At 38.7% G+C, this 23062-nt stretch overlaps 1 protein-coding gene and 1 long non-coding RNA gene across 8 annotated transcripts in view; one reads left to right on the plus strand and one right to left on the minus strand.

Annotated features, from left to right (window-relative positions):
* Window positions 1-23062, plus strand: part of LYPD6B (LY6/PLAUR domain containing 6B) — a 229735-nt gene that overhangs the window by 87772 nt on the left and 118901 nt on the right. The window lies entirely within an intron of this gene.
* Window positions 19354-23062, minus strand: part of LOC136793595 (uncharacterized) — a 221856-nt gene continuing 218147 nt past the window's right edge. Inside the window, exon 3 of the long non-coding RNA XR_010839110.1 lies at window positions 19354-19394. This is a non-coding gene — a long non-coding RNA (uncharacterized lncRNA). The remainder of the gene's footprint in view (window positions 19395-23062) is intronic.

A 23062-nucleotide genomic window follows, 5' to 3' on the forward strand; every position in this document is an offset into this window, starting at 1 on the left:
TTAACCACTGGACCACCAGGGAAGTCCCTGTTTGTTTTATTTTAAGGGTTGCTTTAGAGTTTAGCATACATCTTTAACTTAGTCTACTTTAAAGTGATATTATTTCATTTCACTCACAGTATAAGAATCTTACAGTAGTATACTTTCATTTCTATTCCTCTCCTGAGCTTTTATGCTACTTTTTCATGCATTTTACTTATACATATGTAAGAAACCCCACAGTACATGGTTATTATTGTTTAAACCATTGTTTATTAAAGAGATTTAAATAGTAAGAAAAAATATAGACAACAGTGCTGTATTATAATCATGAAACTTGGTAAGAGACAAGAACTTAATTATTCCAACCACTAAAAAATGATAATTATGTAATATGATAGAGGTACTAATTACTGCTACAGTGGCAATCATATTACAATATACAAATTTATCAAACTACATGTTGTATACCTGAAATTTACACAGTGCTATATGTCAAGTATATTTCAGTTTGACTGAAATAGTCATTTTCACAGTGTTGATTCTTCCAATCCAAGAACATGATATATCTCTCCATCTGTTTGTATCATCTTTAATCTCTTTCATGATTGTCTTATAGTTTTCTGCATACAAGTCTTTTGTCTCCTTGGCTACGTTTATTCCTAGGTATTTTATTCTTTTTGTTGCAGTGGTAAATGAGAGTGTTTCCTTAATTTCTCTTTCAGATTTTTTGTCATTAGTGTATAGGAATGCAAGAGGTTTCTGTGCATTCATTTTGTATCCTGCTACTGTACCAAATTCATTGTTTAGCTCTAGTTGTTCTCTGGTAGCATCATTAGGATTCTCTATGTATAGTATCATGTCATCTGCAAACAGTGACAGTTTTACTTCTTTTCCACTTTGTATTCCTTTTATTTCTTTTTCTTCTCTGATTGCTGTGGCTAAAACTTCCAAAACTATTTTGAATAATAGTGGTGAGAGTGGACAACCTTGTGCTGTTCCTGATCTTAGAGGAAATGGTTTCAGTTTTTCACCATTGAGAATGGTGTTGGCTGTGGGTTTGTCATATATGACCTTTATTATGTTAAGGCAAATTCCCTCTATGCCTGCTTTCTGGAGGGTTTTTATCATACATGAGTGTCGAATTTTGTCAAAAGCTTTTCTTCATCTATTGAGATGATCATATGGTTTTTATCCTTCAGTTTGTTAATATGGTGTATCACATTGATTGATTTGCATATATTGAAGAATCCTTGCATTCCTGGGATAAACCCACTTGATCATGTTGTATGATCCTTTTAGTGTGCTGTTGGATTCTGTTTGCTAGTATTTTGTTGAGTATTTTTGCCTCTGTTCATCAGAAATAGTGGCCTGTAGTTTTCTTTTTTTGTGATGTCTTTGTCTGGTTTTGGTATCAGGGTGATGGTGGCCTCATAGAATGAGTGTGGGAGTGTTCCTCCCTCTGCTATATTTGGAAGAGACTGAGAAGGATAGGTGTTAGCTCTTCTCTAAATGTTTGATAGGATTCACCTGTGAAGCCATCTGGTCCTGGACTTTTGTTTTTTGGAAGATTTTTATTTATTTATTTATTTATTTTTGTGGTACACGGGCCTCTCACTGTTGTGGCCTCTCCCATTGCGGAGCGCAGGCTCCAGACGCACAGGCTCAGCGGCCATGGCTCACGGGCCCAGCCGCTCTGCGGCATATGGGATCTTTCCGGGCCGGGGCATGAACCCGTGTCCCCTGCATCGGCAGGCGGATTCTCAACCACTGCGCCACCAGGGAAGCCCAAGATTTTTAATCACAGTTTAAATTTCAGTGCTTGTGATTGGTCTGTGTATATTTTCTATTTCTTGCTCGTTCAGTCTTGGAAGGGTGTGCTTTTCTAAGAATTTGTCCATTTCTTCCAGGTTGTCCATTTTATTGGCATAGAGTTGCTCATAGTAGTCTCTTAGGATGCTTTGTATTTTTGTGGTGTCTGTTGCAACATCTCCTTTTTCATTTCTAATTTTATTCATTTGAGTCTTCTCCCTCTTTTTCTTGATGAATTTGGCTAATGGTTTATCAGTTTTGTTTATCTTCTCAAAGAACCAGCTTTTAGTTTTATTGATCTTTGCTCTTCTTTTCTTTGTTTCTATTTCATTTATTTCTGCTCTGATCTTTATGATTTCTTTTCTTCTGCTAACTTTGGGTTTTGTTTGTTCTTCTTTCTCTAGGTCCTTTAGGTGTAAGGTTAGATTGTATATTTGAAATTTTTCTTGTTTCTTGAGGTAAGCTTGTATTGCTATAAACTTCCCTCTTAGAACTGCTTTTGCTGCATCCTATAGGTTTTGGGTTGTCATGTTTTCATTGTCATTTGTGTCTAGGGTTTTTTGATTTCCTCTCTGATTTCTTCAGTGATCTCTTGGTTATTTAGTAGTGTATTGTTTAGCCTCCATGTGTTTGTATTTTTTACAGTTTTTTTTCCTGTAATTGGTATCTAGTCTCATAGCATTGTGGTTGAAAAGATACTTGCTATGGTTTCAATTTTCTTAAATTTACCAACGTTTGATTTGTGACCCAAGATATGATCTATCCTGGAGAATGTTCCTGGAGCACTTGAGAAGGAACTGTATTCTATTGTGTTTGGTTGGAATGTCCTATAAATGTCAATTAAGTCCATGCTGTTTAACGTGTCATTTAAAGTTTGTGTTTATTTATTTATTTTCATTTTGGATGATACGTCCATTGGTGAAAGTGGGGTGTTAAATTCCCCTACTATGATTGTGTTACTGTTGATTTCCCCCCTATGGTTGTTAGCATTTGCATTATGTATTGAGGTGCTCCCATGTTGGGTGCATAATTATGTACAATTGTTATATCTTCTTCTTGGATTGATCCCTTGATCATTATGTAGTGTCTTTATTGGTCTCTTGTAATAGTCTTTATCTTAAAGTCTATTCTGTCTTAGAATTGCTACTCCAGCTTTCTTTTGATTTCCATTTGCATGGGATATCTTTTTCCATCCCCTCTCTTTCATTCTGTACATGTCCCTAGTTCTGAAGTGGGTGTCTTGTTGGCAGCATATATACTGGTCTTGTTTTTGTATTTGCTCAGCCAGTCTGTGTCTTTTGGTTGGAGCTTTTAATCCATATACATTTAAGGTAATTATCAATATGTATGTTCTTGTTACCAATTTCTTAATTGTTTTGCATTTGTTATTGTAGGTCTTTTCCTTCTCTTGTGTTTCCTGCCCAGAGAAATTCCTTTAGCATTTGTTGTAAAGCTGGTTTGGGGGTGATGAATTTTCTCAGCTTTTTCTTGTCTGTAAAGGTTTTAATTTCTCTGTTAAATCTGAATGAGCTTCTTGCTGGGTAGAGTAATCTTGGTTGTAGATTTTTCCCTTTCATCACTTTATATATGTCCTGCCACTCCCTTCTGCCTTACAGAGTTTCTGCTGAACAATCAGCTGTTAACCTCATGGAGATTCCCTTGTATGTTATTTGTTGCTTTTCCCTTGCTGCTTTAAATATTTTTTCTTTGTATTTAATTTTTATAGTTTGATTAATATATGTCTTGGTGTGTTTCTCCTTGGATTTATCCTGTATGGGACTCTCTGTGCTTCCTGGACTTGATTGACTATTTCCTTTCCCATATTAGGGAAGTTTTCAACTATAATCCCTTTAAATATTTTTTCAGTCCCTTTCTTTTTCTCTTCTTTTTCTGGTATTGCTATAATTCAAATGTTTGTGCCTTTAATGTTGTCCCAGAGGTCTCTGAGACTGTCCTCAATTCTTTTCATTCTTTTTCCTTTATTTTGCTCTGTGGTAGTTATTTCCACTGTTTTATCTTCTTGGCCACTTATCCGTTCTTCTGCCTCAGTTTTTGTGCTATTGATTCCTTCTAGAGAATTTTTAATTTCGTTTATTGTGTTGTTCATCGTTTGTTTGCTCTTTAGTTCTTCTAGGTCCTTGTTAAACATTTCTTATATTTTCTACATTCTATTTCCAACATTTTGGATTATCTTTACTATCATTACTCTGAATTCTTTTTCATGTAGACTTCCTATTTCCTCTTTATTTGTTTGGTCTGGTGGGTTTTACCTTGCTCCTTCAACTGCTGCATATTTTTCTGTCTTCTCATTTTGCTTAATTTACTGTGTTTGGTGTCTCCTTTTCACAGGCTGCAGGTTCGTAGTTCCCGTTGTTTTTGGTGTCCTCCCGCAGTTGGTAATGTTGATTTACTGGGTTGTGCCTCCTCGTAAAGGGGACTCGTCCCTGTGTTCTGACGGCTGAGGCTGGATCTTGTCTTTCTGGTGGGCCGGACCATGTCTGGTGGTGTGTTTTGGGGTGTCTGTGAACTTATGATTTTAGGCACACTCTCTGCTAATGGGTGGGGTTGTGTTCCTGTCTTGCTAGTTGTTTGACATGGGGTGTACTGCACTGGAGGGTGCTGGTCATTGAGTGGAGCTGGGTCTTAGCGTTGAGACGGAGATCTCTGTGTGACGTCTCGCCGATTGATATTATGAGGGGCTGGGAGTTCTGTGGTGGGCCAGTGTCCTGAACTCAGCTCTCCCATCTCAGAGGCTCAGGCCTGACATCTGCCCATAGCACCAAGACCCTGTCAGCCACACGGCCAGGTATGTGGGGATTTTCTTACCTTTTTGGAAGTCTGAGGTTTTCTGCCAGTGTTCAATTGGTGTTCTGTAGGAGTTGTTCCACATATAGACGTATTTCTGATGTGTTTGTGGGGAGGAAGGTGATCTCTACGTCTTATTCCTTTGCCATCTTCAGATGGATGAATCTTATTCACAGTTTCAGTGCTTACAACTTTACATCCTCCAAGTCCAGCAAAAATCAATTTCAGTGGAAACCCACTGCACCATCGCTTAGGATTATTTTCTGTTGTATGAAACTCTTCTTATGCAGGTTTTTTGGGACTGCTGCATAGAGCCTACTTCCATCTCAGTGGAAAGCCTATTCTAGACTGTCTTGTGACTCACATCACAGACCTCTGACTTCTAGAAAGCATTTAAAAAATAGCCTGGGTGAGTTCACCTAAGGAGTAAGTATAGATGGAGAATGAAAGAGGGCTGAAGACTGGGGTTATCCAACATTTAGGTGTCAGGAAGATGAAGAGCCATTAAAGGAGATCAAGAAGGAATGGCCAAAGAGGCAGGGTGATGTCTGTGAGAGTGAAGTCCTAGGAGCCATGAGAAGAAAGTGTTTCAAGAAGGAGAACACAGTATACTCTGTCAATCTGTACTCAAAGTTGAGGAAAACGAAGGCTTAGAATTGACTTTGGGATTTGGCAATATAGAGGACATTGATGACTTGGATAAGTTCAGTCTTGTTGAAGCAGTGGAAATGAAAGTCTGATTGGAGGTGTCTCAAGAGAGATTGGAGGAGAGTAAGTGGCAACCACAAGCGTGGATGGTCTTTGTAGTCATGTTGTAAAATGGAACACAGGAATGGAGTGTAAGCAGATACATATGCCTGACATGATGAGATGTTTTAAAGGAGAAACATGAGAGAGTTCCCTGTGGTTACCTCTGGGAGAGATTGAGTGGACCTGGTTATAGAGAAGATAGAGAAAAATTTTGCTTTCTCCTTTATAATTCTATTACTGTTTGATATTTTCCCCCATCAAGCTTGTGTTGCCCTTATTAAGCAATCTTCACAAGGTGTGTGTTAATATGTAAAAATACGTATAAAATATGGTATATATAATATGATTAGGTTAAACAGAAAACTGCAGAGAAAAAAACAAGAAAAAGCATGAAGTATTAATAATATTATATAGTATAAATTGAATGAACTTTGGAATCTGGAAGTACTTGGGACTGAAATCAGCCTCCCATACAAATTGCTTAATGTCTCTTAGCCTTGATTTTCTTATTTGTAATATGTGTATAAAAACACTACCATCATCAAGAAGGAAGTTTACAGTGATAATAAGCTGACCTCCAGAAAGAAAGATCTCAACCTAAGCTTACCCATAAAGGAACTAGAAAAAGAAGAACAAACAGAGCCCAAAGTTAGTAGAAGGATAGAAATAATAAAGATCAGAGCAGAAATAAATGAAATAGAGACTAAAGGATCATAAGGAATTACTATGAGCACTTATATGCCAATAACATGGACAGCTTAGAAGAAATGGACAAATTCCTAGAAATGTACAATCTTCCAAGACTGAATCAGAAGTAATTAGAATATATGAACAGACCAATTAACCATCAGTAATGAAATTGAATCAGTAGTTAAAAAAAACTCCCAACAAACAAAAGTATAGGACCTGGCAGCTTCACAGGTGAATTCTACCAAACATAGAAAAGTGTTAACACCTATCCTTCTGAAACTATTCCAAAAAAATTGCAGAGGAAGGAACATTTCCAACTCATTCTGTGAGGCCAGCATCACCCTAATACCAAAACCAGATAATGATGTCACAAAGAAAGAAAACTACAGGCCAATATCGCTGATGAACATAGATGAAAAAATTCTCAACAAAATATTAGCTAACAGAGTTCAACAATGTGTTAGAAGGATTATACAGGCTGCCACTGCTGCCTGAGCAGCTGAACCAAATGTTTATAATTATAATTTAATTGAAGACTCAGGAACTCCATTTGGAGAGAGCAGCCGATATAGTGGAGTAGAAAGACCTGGAGCTCACCTCCTCTCACAAGCACCCCAAAATCGCAGCTATCTGCAGGACAACCATTGATGAAAAAGACTGGAACCTACCAGAAAAGATCTCCTACAACTAAAGACATAAAGAAGGAACCACACCGAGATGGGTAGGAGGGGAGGACTCACAATATAATCAACTCCCATACCCCCCCACCAGTGGGCAACCCACAAACCGGAGAATAATTCTATTGCAGTGATTTCTCCCACAAGAGTGAAAGCTCTGGACTCCATGTCAGGCTTCTCAGCCTAGGGGTCCAGCACTGGGAAGATGAGCCCCCAGAGCATTCAGCTTTGAAGGCCAGTAGGGCTTAATTTTAGGAGCCTCACAAAACTGGGGGAGATAGAGACTTCACTCCTAAGGAGTGCATACAAAATCTCATAAACATTGGGACCCAGGATAAAAGCAGTAATTTGATAGAGTCCTGGGCCAGACCTACCTTGCTGGTCTTGGAGAGTCTTCTGGAGAAATGGGGGCGGGGGCAGCTGTGGCTCACCCTGGGGGCATAGACATTGGTGGCAGACAGATTTAGGAATATTCAACCTCATGAACACTGCTGCTGGCAGCCAACATCTTGCTTCATTAGCACCAAGACATGGCCCCACCCAATAGCCTGTGGGGGCCATTGCTGGGATGCCTCAGGCCAAACAACTAACTGGGCAGGGACACAGCCCCACCCATCAGTAGACTGCCTAAAGACTTCCTCAGCCCACAGCTGCCTATAGACACACCCCTAGACATGGTCTTGCCCACCAGAGGGCCAGGACCCAGCACTACCCACCAGTGGGCAGGCACTGGCCCTTCCCACAGGAAGCTTGCACTAGCCTCTAGACCTACCTCACCCACCGGGGGCAGACACCAGAAGCAAGAAAAGTACAATCCTACAACTTGTGGAACAAGTTCACCAACACAGGCCAGACCCCATCCTGGGACAAGCTGGGCCCTGGCCCTGTGCACTAGCAGGCCAACAGAACCTTTGGAAAACCCTGGATCCCATACCCAACTGTGTCAGGAACTGCACTCCCCCCTTTACCCCCTGTACAAATGATCTGAAATGAGCTCTGGGATCCCTGGGGCCTGCAGCCAGACTCTAGGATCTAGCTCTGCCTGCCAGTAGTTCAGGACTAACCCCAGGATCTGGCTTCACCCATCAGTGGGTGGGCAACAGCCCAAGTCTTCTGGACTCTGATTTCACCCAGAAGTGAGCCAGCACTAGCCCTTGGGCTTTCTAGGGTTCTGCAAACCAGCTGCTTCATGACCAGGCCCCACTAAACAGTAGCCAGCAGCATCTGCACAAGGCAGGACCTGGCAACCAACTGGACTAGGGGCCAACCAGACCTACTAGGCCACTCACGTGTTAGCCTGCCACAACAGAAGGACCCATGCAGCCCTCTTATGGGGAATCCCTAGAGCATATAGCTTGCGTGACAAGAGGGGAGTGCACTGCTGGGATGCATAAGACATCTCCTACAGATGCCCACTTCTCCAAGGTCGAGAAATGTAACTAATTTACATAAACGTACAAATAGCAACTTAGACAAAATGAGGCAGCAGAGGAACTTGTTCCAGATGTAGGAACAAGATAAAACCCCACAAGAAGAACTAAGTGAAGTGGAGATAGGCAATCTACCTGAAAAAGAGTTCTGAGTAATGATAGTAAAGATGATCAAAGAACTCAGGAGGAGAATGGATGCATAGAGTGAGAAGTTAGAAGTTTTTTAAAAACAGTTATAAAATATAAAGAACATCCAAACAGGGATGAAGAATACAATAACTGAAATGAAAAACATACTCAAAGGAATCAACAGTAGATGAAATGATACAGAAGAATGGATCAGTGAGCTGAAAGACAGTAGTGGAAATCACTGCTGCTGAACAGAAAAAAGAAAACAATGAAAAGAAATGAAGACAGTTTGAAACCTTTGGGACAATGTCAAACACACAAATATTCATGTTATAGGGGTCCCAGAAGTATAAGAGAGAGATAAAGGGCCTGAGAAAATAATTGAAGAGATAATAGCTGAAAACTGCCCTAACCTGGGAAATGAAACAGTCAACTAAATCCAGGAAATGCAGAGTCCCATACAGGATTAACCCAAAGAGGAACACACCAAAACATATTGTAATCAAAATGAGAAAAATTAAGGAGAGAATTTTAAAAGCAGCAAGGGAAAAGCAACAAATAACATACAAAGGAACTCCCATAAGGCTATCAGCTGACTTTTCAGCAGAAACTCTGCAGTCCAGAGGGGAGTGGCATGATACATTTAAAGTGATGGAAGGGAAAAACCTACAGCCAAGAATACTGTACCCAGCAAGCTCTCACTCATATTTGATGGATAAATCAAAAACTTTACAGACAAGCAAAAGCTAAAAGAATTCAGCACCATCAAACGAGCATTAGAATAAATGTTAAAGGAACTTCTCTAGGAGAAAAGAAAAGGCCACAACTAGACACAAGAAAATTATAAGGGCTTCCCTGGTGGCGCAGTGGTTGAGAGTCCTGGCAATGCAGGGGACATGGGTTCATGCCCTGGTCTGGGAGGATCCCACATGCCACGGAGCGGCTGGGCCCGTGGGCCATGGCCACTGAGCCTGCACGTCCGGAGCCTGTGCTCCGTAATGGGAGAGGCCACAGCAGTGAGAGGCCCGTGTACCACCAAAAAAAAAAAAAAAAAAGAAAGAAAATTATAAAATGAAAAAGCTTATCAGTTAAGGCAAATCTACCTTTACTGTAGATTTGCCTTTACTGATCCACACCCAAAGCCTAGTAGGGAGGTTAAAAGATAAAAGTAGTAAAATCATCTATATTCATGATAAGCAGTTAGGGGATACACAGAGCAATCAGATGTAAAATATAACACCAAAACAGTAAAGGTGAAGGGAGGAAGCCTCAACAAAATACTAGCAAACCTACTCCAACAATACATTACAAGGATCATACACCATGATCAAGTGGGATTTATCCCAGGGATGCAAGCATTTTTCAATAACTGCAAATCAATCCGTGTGATATACCATATTAAAAAATGGAAGAATAAAAACCATATGATCATCTCAGATGCAGAAAAAGCTTTTCATAACATTCAACATCCATTTATGGTAAAAACTCTCCAGAAAGTGCGCAGAGGGAACATACCTCAACATAATAAAGGACAAATATGGCAAACCCACAATGAACATCATACTCAATGGTGAAAAGCTGAAAGCATTTCCTCTAAGATCAGGAACAATACAAAAATGCCCACTCTTGCCACTTTTATTTAACATAGTTTTGGATGTCCTAGCCACAGCAGTCAAAGAAGAATCCAAAGGAATCCAAATTGGAAAGGAAGAAGTAAAAGTGTCACTGTATGCAGATGGCATGATACTATACATAGAAAATCCTAACGATGCCACCAGAAAACTACTACAGTTAATGAATGAATTCTATAAGCTTGCAGGATACAAAATTACAAAATACAAAATTTGTTGCATTAATCACTAACAAACTATCAGAATGGGAAATTAAGGAAACAGTCCCATTTACCATCCCATCAAAAAGAATAAAATACCTAGGAATAAACCTACCTAAGGAGCCAAGGGACCTGTACTCCAAAAGCAATAGGATGCTGTGAAAGAAATTGAAGACCACACAAACAGATAGAAAGATATACTATGGTCTTGGATTGAAAGAATAAAATTGTTTAAATGACTATACTGCCCAAGGCATTCTACAGACTCAATGCAATCCTTATTAAATTATCAGTGGCATTTCTAACAAAACTAGAACAAAATATATTAAAATTTGTATGGAAACACAAAGACCCTAAATAGCTAAAACAGTTTTGAGAAAGAAGAATGGAGCTGGAAGAATCATGCTCCTTGACTTTGGACTATACAGAGCTATAGTAATCCAAACAGTATGGTTCTGGCACAAAAACAGAAATGTAGATCAGTGGAACAGGATAGAGAGCCCAGAAATAAACCCATGCATCCATGGTCAATTAATCTACAACAAAGGAGGCAAGAATATACAATGGAGAAAAGACAGTCGCTTCAATAAGTGGTGCTGGGAAAACTGGACAACTACATGTAAAAGAATGAAATTAGAACATTCTCTAACACCATATACAAAAATAAACTCAAAATGTATTTAAGACCTAAATATAAGACCAGATACTATAAAACTCTTAGAGGAAAACATAGGCAGAACAGTCTGTAACATAAATTGCAGCAATATTCTTTTGGGTCTGTCTCCTAAATTAAAGGAGGTAAAAGCAAAAATAAATGGGACCAAAATATACTTAAAAGCTTTTTCACAGCAAAGGAAACCATAAACAAAATGAAAAGACAACCTACTGAATGGGAGAAAATCTTTGCAAATGATGTGACTGACAAGGACTTAATTTTGTAAAATATACAAACAGCTCATACAGCTCAATGTCAAAAAGCAAACAACCCAATCAAAAAAATGGACAAAAGACCTAAATAGACATTTCTCCAATATGACATAGAGATGGCCAAAAGTCACTTGAATAGATGCTCAACAATTTTAATTATTGAAGAAATTCAAATCAAATCACCTCATACTAGTCAGAATGGCCATAATCAAAAAGTCTACAAATAATAAATGCTGGTGAGAGTATGGAGAAAAGGGAATCCTCCTACACTGTTGGTAAGAATGTAAACTGGTACATCCACTGTGGAAAACATTATGGAGTTTCCTTAAAAAACTAAAAATAGAGTTACCATATGATCCAGTAATTCCATTCCTGGGCCTATGTCCAGAAAAGATGAACGCTTTAGGATACATGCACCCCAGTGTTCATAGCAGCAGTGTTTACAGTAGCCCAGACGTGGAAGCAACCTAAATGTTCATCAACAGATGAATGGACAAAGATGTGGTGTATATATACCATGGCATATTACTCAGCCATGAAAAAGAATGAAATATGCCATTTGCAGCAACATGAAGGGACTGAGATTATCATATTATGTGAAGTCAGAGAAAGACAAATATCATGATGTCACTTATGTGGAATCCAAAATATGATACAACTGAACTTCTTTACAAAACAGAAATAGACTCACAGACATAGAAAACAAAGTTATGGTTACCAAAGTGGAAAGGGGTGTAGGGATAACTTAGGAGTTTGGATACACACTACTATATATCAAATAGATAAACAGCAAGGACCTAGTGCTGTTATATATAGGATGGTTCAGTATTCACAAATCTATGTGATACCCCACATTAACAAATAGAAGAATAAAAATCTTATGATCATCTCAATAGATGCAGAAAAACTTTTGACAAAATTCAACATCCATTTATGATAAAAACTGTCAACAAAGTGGGTATAAGCGGAGACCTATCTCACATAATAAAGGCCATTTATGATAAACCCACAAGTAACATCATATTGAATGGTAAAAAGCTGAAAGCATTTTCTCTAAGATCAGGAAGAAGACAAGGATACCTGCTCTCACCACTTTTATTCAACATAGTACTGGAAGTCCTAGGTATAGCAATTAGACAAGAAAAATAAAAGAAATACAGATTGGAAAGGAAGAAGTAAAACTGTCACTGTGGATGATATGGTACTACACATAGAAAATCCTAAAGATGCCACCAAAAAACTATTAGAAGTCATCAAAAAATTCAGTAAAGTTGCAGGATACAAAATTAATATACAGAAACCTGTTGAATTTCTATACACTAACAACAAACTATTAAAAAGAGAAAGTAAGAAAGCAGTTCCATTTATCATTGCATCAAAAATAATAAAATGCCTAGGAATAACTCTAAGGAAATAAAAGACCTATACTCAGAAAACTGTAAGACACTGATGAAAGAAACTGAAGACAGTACAAACAGATGGAAAGATATACTGTGTGCATGGATTGGAAGAATTAATATTGTTAAAATAACCACATTACCCAAGGCAATTTACAGATTTAATGCAATTCATATCAAAATACCAATGGCATTTTTTATAGAACTAGAACAAATAATTCTATAATTTGTATGGAAACACAAAACACCCCAAATAGCCAAAACTATCTTAAAAAAGAACAAAATTGGAGGTTTCACATGCTCTGATTTCAGACTATACTACAAAGCTTCAATAATCCAAACAGTATGATACTGCCACAGAAATAGACTTATAGATCAATGGAACAGAATAGAGAGCCCAGAAATGAACCCTCATTTATATGGGCAATATATGACAAAGGCAGCAAGAATATACAATATTGAAAAGATAGCCTCTTTAATAAACTTTGTTGGGGAAACTGGACACTACATGAAAAGGAATCCAACTGTACTACTTTCTTACACCATAAACAAAAATAAACTCAAAATGGATTAACATAAGGCCTGCAATCATAAAAGTTCTTGAAGAAAACATAGGTAGTACACTCTTTGACATCAGTCTTAGCAATATATTTTAATACACATCTCCTTAGGCAAGGGAAATAAAATCAAAATTAAGTGAATGGGGCTACATCAAACTCAAAAGCTTTTGCACAGCGAAGGAATCTGTCAACAAAATGAAAAGGCTTTCTAATGAATGAGAGTAGATTTTTGCAAATGATATATCCAATAAAGAGTTAATATACAAAATATACAAAAAACTCATACAACTCAACATCAAAGAAAAAAAAACTATTGAATCATGGTCAGACTACCTGAATAGACATTTTTCCAAAGAATACCTACAGACAGCCAACAGGCACACGAGAAGATGCTTTTCTTCAGTAATCATCAGGGAAATGCAAATCAAAACCACAATGAGTTATCACTTCACACCAGTCAAAATGGCTGTCATTAAAAAGACAACAAGTAGCAAGTGTTGGTGAAGATATGTAGAAAAGGGAACCCTCATGCGCTGTTGGTGGGGAAATACATGGTGCAGCTTCTATGGAAAACAGTATGAAGATTCCTTTACAAATTATAAATAGAACTGCATATGATCAAGCAAGTCCACTCCTGGGTATTTATCCAAAGAAAACAAAAACACTAGTTAGAGAAGATATATGCACCCCTATGTTCAGCCTTATTTACATTAGCCAAGAAATAGAGGCAACCTAAGTGTCCATCGATAGATGAATGAAGAAGTTGTGATGTATGTATGTGTATGTGTATATATATGTGTGTATATATATACACACGTACACACGTGTATATATATAGGTGGCGTGTGTATGTATACACACACAATGGAGTATTACTCAGCTGTAAAGAGTGATATCTTGCCATTTGCAACATGGATGGACCTAGGGTTTTATGCTAAGTGAAATAAGTCAGACAGAAAAAGACAAATATTGTATGATTTGACTCATGTAGAATCTAAAAAAGAAAACGATGAACAAACATAACTAAACATAAACAGAGTTACAGATACATTGAACAAACAAGTAGTTGCCAGAGAGGAGGGAGGTAGGGGGAAGAGAGAAATATCTGAGATTAAGAGGTATAAACTTTCAGTTACAAAGTAAATGAGTCACAGTTACGAGATGTACAATATGGGGAATATAGTCAGTAATTATGTGACATCTTTCTATGGTGACAGATGATAACTAGACTTATCTTAGTGATCATTTTGAAATGTAGAGAAGTATCATATCACTTTGTTGTGTACCAGGAGCTAATCTAGTTTTGTTGGTCAATTATACTTCAAAAACAAACAAAGCCATAGAAAAAGAGATCAGATTTGTGGTTACCAGAGGGAGGGGGTGGGAGGAGGGAGAACTGGATGAAGGTAGTCAAAAGATAACAACTTGCAGTTATAAGATAAGTACCAGGGATGTTATGTACAACATGATAAATATAATTAACACTGCTGTATGGTATATAAGTTGAGAATAAATCCTAAGAGTTCTCTTCACAAGAAAAAAATGTATTCTATTTCTTTCATGTTGTATGTATATGAGATGATGGATATTTACTAAACTTACTGTGATAATCATTTCATGATGTAAGTCATATCATTATGCTGTACACCTTAAACTTAAGGCAGTGCTGTATGTCAGTTCTATCACAATAAAACTGGAAGAAAATAATTATTATGGGACTTCCCTGGTGGCGCAGTGGTTAAGAATCTGCCTGCCAGTGCAGGGGACACGGGTTGAATCCCTGGTCTGGGAAGATCCCACATGCCTTGGAGCAGCTAAGCCCATGTGCCACAACTACTGAGCCAGTGCTCTGGAACCCTCGAGACACAACTCCTGAGCCCACATGCCACAACTACTGAATCCTGCATGCCCTGGAGTCCGTGCTCTGAAACAAGAGAAGCCACCGCAGTGAGAAGCCCGCAATGATCACCACAATGAAGAGTAGCTCCCTCTTGCTGCAACTAGAGGAAGTCCGCATGCAGAGAGACCCAACACAGCCAAAAAAAAAAAAAAAAAAAAAAAAAAAAAAAAAAAAAAAATACTGCAAGTGTTAGTGTGAAACTTAAATGGAATAGTGTATGTTAAGTGCCTGATATTAGTAGGTTCTTAGTCCATTATTATTATTCCTCTTAACTTTTCATGTTTTCCAATGTTTTAAAAGGGAAAAAATATTCACATATTACTTGTGTCATTAAAAGTTAGAACTGCTGGAAACAGACTGGAGCAACAGACCAGAGGCTTGTAAGGAGGGTGGTGTTTGTCCTGGTGTCATTATTTAGAATCCCCTTTCACTTTCAGAAGTGTCCCAGTGTGGACGATAAATTATATGATCCCCGTATTTGAGGAATATGGAACCTTTCAGTGTTTTCACAGGACTCTATAGTGCTCTTGGATGGTTTTGCATAAGGATTTGTATATTAGGTTGGGGAATAGTATGGTGGTCCAATGAGATTAAAAGGATATCAAGGTACACTTCCATATTTAAATTCTGCCATGAAGTTAAGATAAATAACATTTGGGATGGAAAGACAAACCCCCACAGTGAAGTTTTCTGTCCTGGTTAGGTGGGTAGTGTAAGTATAGGCCAGGGGGGGAGCAATATTAAGTAAAATACATTGCAAACTCTAAGACTCTATTCAAGTATAGAGTCCTTTCATGTGTATTATCTCATTTGAATCTCAACGTATTCTCTAGTGTGTGTCTTTTTTTTAATACATAGGAAAATAGCTAGTAACTGATCTGGGAATAAAACTGTCTCCTCATGCTCTTTACGTTATAACACACATCTGGGAGTCTTCTCTACTCTTGGGGTAGGGATTTTTCTGACTAGGACAAAAAGTGGGTTTAGGTGGCTTCCTGGAGTGAACTTCATGGTTACTTTTTTAGGAGACCAAGTTAGCTTTACTATATAATGTGTCGTTGCTACATAAGGTATTCAGAAGATGTAGAGTTTTGGACTAAAAAATCCTTATCCATTTTCAAGATGGAATAGTAACCGGTTGACTACTGTCAGATTTGGATATGTGCCATTTTTCTCGATGTTGGAAATTTGATTGCTTTCTCTTTCCCTCAGAAAGTCCAGTAAAGCAAAGGGAAGGAAAACTGTGGACAGAATAGTTAAAAGAGCTTCAAGGGGCTGACCTGATAGCATTTGAGGCTCTTGCTTAGTACTTCACTCACATACCAACTTCTAATCAAGGATTACAGTATGGAACTTAAGAACTGAAAGAAAAAAATAACAGCTTATGGCTGATTGCTCTTTCAACTCTTTTTCTGAATATACAGTCTTTGGAGAAAAGTCTTATTATAAGTAATTCTTTTATCTTAATGCCAGGTGATATTTCATTTTGATCTAGGAATCCAGGGTTTGGCTGTGTATTTCTTTTTGAAAAATGTTAGCATTTTGTGCTGCTGAATTAAGTAGCGACTTAAAGATAAAGAAAAACCCCAAAATAGCTCTCCCCTGCTGTCCTAAAACCATACCAAGACCCCACGTAGCTGAGAGAAGGAAACTGTACCTTAAGGCTTAACACAGAAGTCATCAAGGCTGTTCTCTGTTAAAGTTCAGCTGTCAGCAGCCTGGAAATTAGGACTATAGGGAATGTTGAAATTTAAAGTTTATGTTTAACATGAAGGGAGTTCACACAGTGCTATTCTGAGGGCTAATCTTTAGTGACAGATGCAGAGAAAGGAGCCTGAAGTGTTGTTAGGAAAACCCAAGCCTTCCATCCTAAGTAAGCCCTGTTGACTTGAATTTTAGGTATCAGTCAAGAACATGTCTGAAGGGACTGATCCCAGCTATTTCAAAGGGCCATCTTTTGTGTAAGGTACTTAGAGAATCATGTAGTGTTGTACTCTGTGGTATATCTTACCTATACCGTAATGACCACAGATATCAGTGATGCTAATGATTTTTTTCCCAAAATTAAGCATGGACTTGTGGAAAGAAAGCTCATCCTGCTGAGAGGCAGTCCTTACTACAATGATTTAAATTATATATTACCACTAATTAGATAAGTTGTTTAAACTGTTACTTTATTTTACTATTATTTTATGTGGACCATTTTTAAAGTCTTTATTGAATTTGTTACAATATTGCTTATTTTTTTTATGTTTTTGATTTTTTGGCCACGAGGCATGTGGGATCTTAGCTCCCTGACCAGGGATTGAACCGCACCCCCTGCATTGGAAGGTGAAGTCTTAACCACTGCACCACCAGGGAAGTCCCAAGTTGTTTAAAATTTTATTGTCCCAATTTTCACATCTGTAAATGGAGCTTCTAATAACTTCTCTCTCTACTTTGTTGGGATGTTTTCATGGTCAAAAGGAGGATTAGATGTCAAATCCTTTGAGAAACTAGAATTCTGGCTGTGGTATAATGCTTATATCACTTACAATGGTATAACAAGTAATACTCATCTATATCTAGTTCATCTTCATGAAAAAAAATCATTTTCCTGGCTCCCCTTGCAATTGGGCAGGTCCTGTGGTTCTTTCTGGCCAATGGGTTGTAGTTGAACATGAGTCAATCCCCGGCCAGGCTATTTAATTGCTGGCATGAGATCCTTTAGGGCTCTCTTCCCCTGCTGTGGTGATTGTGGAAATTTGTTTCCACATTTAGAGTTATCTGGAATGCTAAGACAACACATGGAAAATAGTTATCCGAGAGAGGTGCCTGGACCCATAGTGGGCTTTGAGTCAGCAAGAAATAGACTTATACTGTATCAGGTCACTGAGATTGAGGGGTTGCTTGTTATGGCAGCATAACTTAGCCTATCCAGACTACTCTAGATGTAAAGAAGTCAAATTATTACTGTTACTAATAGTCAGAAGTCTCCCAGATATCTCCTAAGATTTACCACTAGTTTGCTGGTGTGCCATTTTCTGACAGCTTAATGGATTTGAATCTGACTATTTTGACTCTCTTCCCATTCCCCTACCCCTAAGAATCTCTAATGCCCTTTTGAGTGTAACCTGAAGGGACAAACTGTGTTGGCAGTCATAACATGCTGGCAGTTACAACACAAAAGGAGTTAAGTTCAAGAAGTACTGTATCTGGTGTGTAATTGGTACTCCACAAACTTTTACTGACAATAGGAAGAGAAATTCGGTGATGGGGCTGTTACCAGTGACTTATGTGGCAAAATCTAGTAGTCAACCTTCAGCTCTCATCTTACTTGACCTCACAAGTAGGGTTGGCACACTTGATCACTTTCTTTCTTGAAATCCTTTTTGATCCTGGCTTCCTGGACACCGGAATCTTCTAGAAGGTTTTCCTCCTGTCCTAGTGGCCACTTCTTTGCTGAATCCTCCTCTTCCCTATATCTAAATACTGGAGTGCCTTAGAGGTCAGTCTTTGGACCTCTTCTCTTTTATTTGAATCTTCTCAGTCATACCTGCTTTCTGTTCTTTTGAGTGATTTCTTTTTATTGTTTTATGCATTATCTTTTCTAGAGAGAGTATTAACCCTCTGTCTATCCTACATTGCTGATAATTTTCCTGATTTGTCATTAAATTTTACTTAGTTTTTCCATATAGGCATTTTACATTTTTATGTAATCAACTATGTCATTTTTTTGAGGCTTTTTAAGTTAGTGTGAGATTTTGGGGATTAGCTAATGATATGTGATGTGATGATGCCTAAAATGTGAAAGTGGTGTCTGTTTTATTTATTTTTTTCTTTCTTTTTTTTTTTTTTGGTGGTACGCGGGCCTCTCACTGTTGTGGCTTCTCCCGTTGCGGAGCACAGGCTCCGGACGCGCAGGCTCAGCGGCCATGGCTCACGGGCCCAGCCACTCCGCGGCATGTGGGATCTTCCCAGACCGTGGCACGAACCCGTGTCCCCTGCATCGGCAGGCGGACTCTCAACCACTGCGCCACCAGGGAAGCCCGGTGTCTGTTTTAAAGCCACTTTCCCCTGCATGGCAGGACCGTGTTGTTCATCTACATGATCTTTGGATTATGTAACTATACGGTGAAGGGGTCAAGTTATGCCAATCCATATTCTTGCCAAATTATCCTTGTCACTGTAATAATAATCCACGGCAGTGTAACAAAGCACTCCAAAAATTAGTTACTTAAAACACCAACAATCATTTATTATCTCTCATGGTTTCTGTGCTTCAGGAGTTCAGAGGTGTCTTGGCTGGGCGATTCCGGATCAGAGTTTCTCAGGACGGTGTAGTCTGATGTTGGCCAGGGCTGCAGTCATCTGAAGGCTTGACTGGTGCTGGAGGATTTATGTCTAAGGTGACTCATATGGCTGACAGTTGGTGCTGGCAAATTGGTCCCTTTCCATGTGGGTCTCTTATGGGACGACTTAAGTGTCCTCACAACACAGTGCTTGGCTTTGTCCAGAGCAAGTGATCCTAGAGACCAAGGCAGAAACTTCAATGTTTTTTATGACATAGCCTTAGGAGTCATATTTTCACCTAATTCTACTGGTTGTATAATATACCAGCCCTGGTTCAGTGTGTGTGTGTGTGTGTGTGTGTGTGTGTGTGTGTGTTGGGGGTAGGGGAGGGCACTGCTAAGGGTATGACTGCCAGGAGGTGAGATCATCAGGGGCCATTGTGGAGGCTGGCTCCCACAGAACCAAAGAGCATTTTTTATTTGAGTATATACTTTTATTTATTAAATTTTTTTAAAGTCTTTATTGAATTTGTTACAATATTGCTTCTGTTTTATGTTTTGGTTTTTTGGCCACAAGGCATGTGGGATCTTAGCCCCCTGAGCAGGGATCAAACCTGCACTCCTTGCACTGGAAGGAGAAGTCTTAACCTCTGGACCATCAGGGAAGTCCTGTACTCAAGTATATACTTTTAAACTTAGAATACTGGAATGCCAACTGATTAGTACTGGGGTTTATCCAAAGTACTGTTAACCTTACACTCAAATAGAAAAGAGATGGATGAGTTTTTGCAGACTGTTGGCTGGGATAGAGCCCTCCATACAGAAAGTGTCTGAGATTGCACTGATGTACTTCTGGTATACTTTCTGGCACTACTTTGTTATTCTTGATTTTCTACTTCCTCTATATTTCTCTGAATCCAAATATTTTGAAGAAAATAAATCAGGGGCAAGAAAATGTTTGACAGAGTAGATAGCTGCTAATAATAAAGCAGCAACTTTTATTTATTGAGTGCCTGCTGTATGTCAGACTGTTTTTGTAAATTACATCTTATTTAGTCCTTCCAATAGCCATTGATGGAAGGTGATATTATCCCCATTTAAAATATGACAAAACTGATGCTCATAGTAATTCGTCCAAGGTCATGTAGTAGGTGGTTAAGCTGAGACTTGAACCCAGGTCTATCTCTCTGTAAAAGCTGTGGTTATTTTACTGCCTCTCACCGTATCCATTGACATAAACACATACGTACATAAAATGTTCGGGTATGAGAGAGTTGAAAAACTCTAGAGTTGTGTGTTATCTGGAAGGATTTGTCAAAGGTACAAGATCTAGGAAAATGTAATTCCAGATACAAAAGCACTTAGGAAATGAAAAGTGCTTTATAAGTGTAAGGTGGCAGTGTTATTAATATTATTCAGCTCAGAGAAATAAGAAAATGAATCATGTATAATTTCTCTATTTCTTCTTCAGTGAAATTATAGCAGAACACCTGCCCATTAATCCTTACCCTGTTAAAACTATAACTGCCTATGCAGGTAATACATTGGAATTAATATGTAATTAAAGAAAATTATCATCCACTCGGCTATGAAATAGGAATGGCAATATTTCAAGTTAATATATATTCTAGACTGATAAATGTTTTAGATTAGGAAACTGCGAAAATGTATAATTTAGGAAGATATCAAATCATCAGCTTAAAATTAAAGCATAAAGAGCTTTATGCCTGTAAAAGCATTTTGTTGTGATGTTGAGATGGTGTCATTTTGTCTCCAGTACAAAGACATTGTCTTTTTAACAACCACTGTTTCATGAAAATAAGCCTTGGGAATGGGGAAAGCATGTTTCTCTTGGATTTCCCCTCCTTTGACATGTTTGTTGGTGGTATGAACACATTAACAGTGAGCTGAGATGATAGTCCTCAGGGTGGGGGATAATATGCAGCCCTCATTACAGCACCTTGGCACCCCGCCCACAGACACCAGCAGCAAGAGCCCTGACTTCATTGTGAAAGAAGTTAGAAGAATGTGAAGAAGGTCACAGTCATCAATCTATTATCACTCTGCTGGATAGAATCTATTTAAGGAGGAGCATGAAACATATTTTAAAACCTCCAGTGAAGGCCCCCAGATGACGATGTTCATCTTACCACTTTCTAATGAAACTGCTCAGTCTCTGAAACAGAGCTCACAAGCCCTGCACCACAAAATTTGTCTAAGAAAATGCCTTCGTTTTCAATTGTCCCAGCTAGAGTCAGCATATACAGTCACTATATACAGGGAGGCAGGTACAGGAAAGCAAAAAAATATGTTTCAGTCCTGTTAGGTTTTATTAACTTCACATTCTTGTGAGTGGGTCAGTCGTCATTCCTACTGCAGAGGGAAAAAATGGAGACTGAAGTTAAATGTCCTGCTTAAGGCTGCTTATTGATTGGAGGGCAGGATATAGTCTGGAGGAGCCTTAATCTCTCAGAATGCACCTCTCCTATCACTGGCTATAGCTATGAGTCTCTGAATATTATGCCCTTTGTTTTATTTCTTTTGTTTTATTTTTAAGGATATTTTAGAAAAGAAATAAATAGCAATTAGAATTTGAGTCATCCAACATGGGATTTAGTTTTGTGAACTTTTATCTAATGTTTAGGTGCATGTATATTTGTTCTTGCATAATTAAAATTCTAATGCATGTTCAAAATATGTTCAAATCTGTTTTACTTACTATTATTTGCTACTACAAAATCTTTTAATAACTTTTTTTTCAATTAAAAAAATTTGTTTTATTTATTTATTTTTGGCTGCATTGTATCTTTGTTGCTGTGCACAGGCTTTCTCTAGTTGCGGTGAGCGAGGGCTACTCTTTATAGCGGTGCACGGGCCTCTCATTGCAGCGGCTTCTCTTGCTGCAGAGCATGGACTCTAGGCATGCGGCTTCAGTAGTTGTGGCTCGTGGGCTCTAGAGTGCAGGCTCGGTAGTTGCAGTGCATGGACTTAGTTGCCCTGTGGCACGTGGGATCTTCCCAGACCAGGGATTGAACCCATGTCCCCTTCATTGGCAGGCAGATTCTTAATCAGTGCACCACGAGGGAAGCCCCAAAATCTTAACTGTAATAATATTTCATGGTAACATCATAATCCATCATGTTCATATGTCATAATTTAACTATTCCATTACTGTTAGACATCTAGTGTTGTTTCCAAAATTTCCTTTGCTATAGATGACAGTGTAATAAACTTTGTCTTGAATATATCTTTTTTCCCCCTAATTATTGTTTTTCTTAAGCTGAAATTTTTACAATGGACTTAGAAGTTGAAGGCCAGTTGTACTGTTTATGTGATTATCTTCCTGATAGATGGTGAGTGCTTCCCTCATAGATGGTGTGATTTTTCTTTGCATTGTTAATTTTTGAGAGTCTAATCTGCACCTAGGAGTTCATACAGTACTGATTTGTCTGACCAAATTTGATGATTGTGTCAGTAATGGTCCCAGCAGGACACACAGAATTCACCTCATTGGTTTGAATGAAGAGAATTAAGTGAAGAGAATTAAGTGTGTGTGAGGTGAGAGAACAAACAAGGAACTACAACAGTGGGAGGCCATGGTCAGCCCTGGACTGAAGGGACAAGGGAAGGAAATAGTGTTTTGTGAGCACTTAGAGCTGCAGTGGAGGAAGCAAATGCCTTCTGGGTCTGTGGATGGATGCAGCTTCCACCAGTGAAGATGAGCTGAAGCATGTGGGGAGTGGGAGAAAACACCCCAACTTCCCTTTCCCCCCTTGCTCTCATCTCCTATCAGGGCCTCCATTGACCAAACCCAACCAGAAGTCAACTGGCGCAGGAGCCTGGGTGATGCAGTCTACAGGGGTCACCCTCCCAGGCCACGGAACAGCACAGATGGTAGATCTCA

The sequence above is a fragment of the Kogia breviceps genome, chromosome 2, assembly GCF_026419965.1.
Source record: "Kogia breviceps isolate mKogBre1 chromosome 2, mKogBre1 haplotype 1, whole genome shotgun sequence".
Taxonomy (NCBI): Eukaryota; Metazoa; Chordata; class Mammalia; order Artiodactyla; family Physeteridae; genus Kogia; species Kogia breviceps.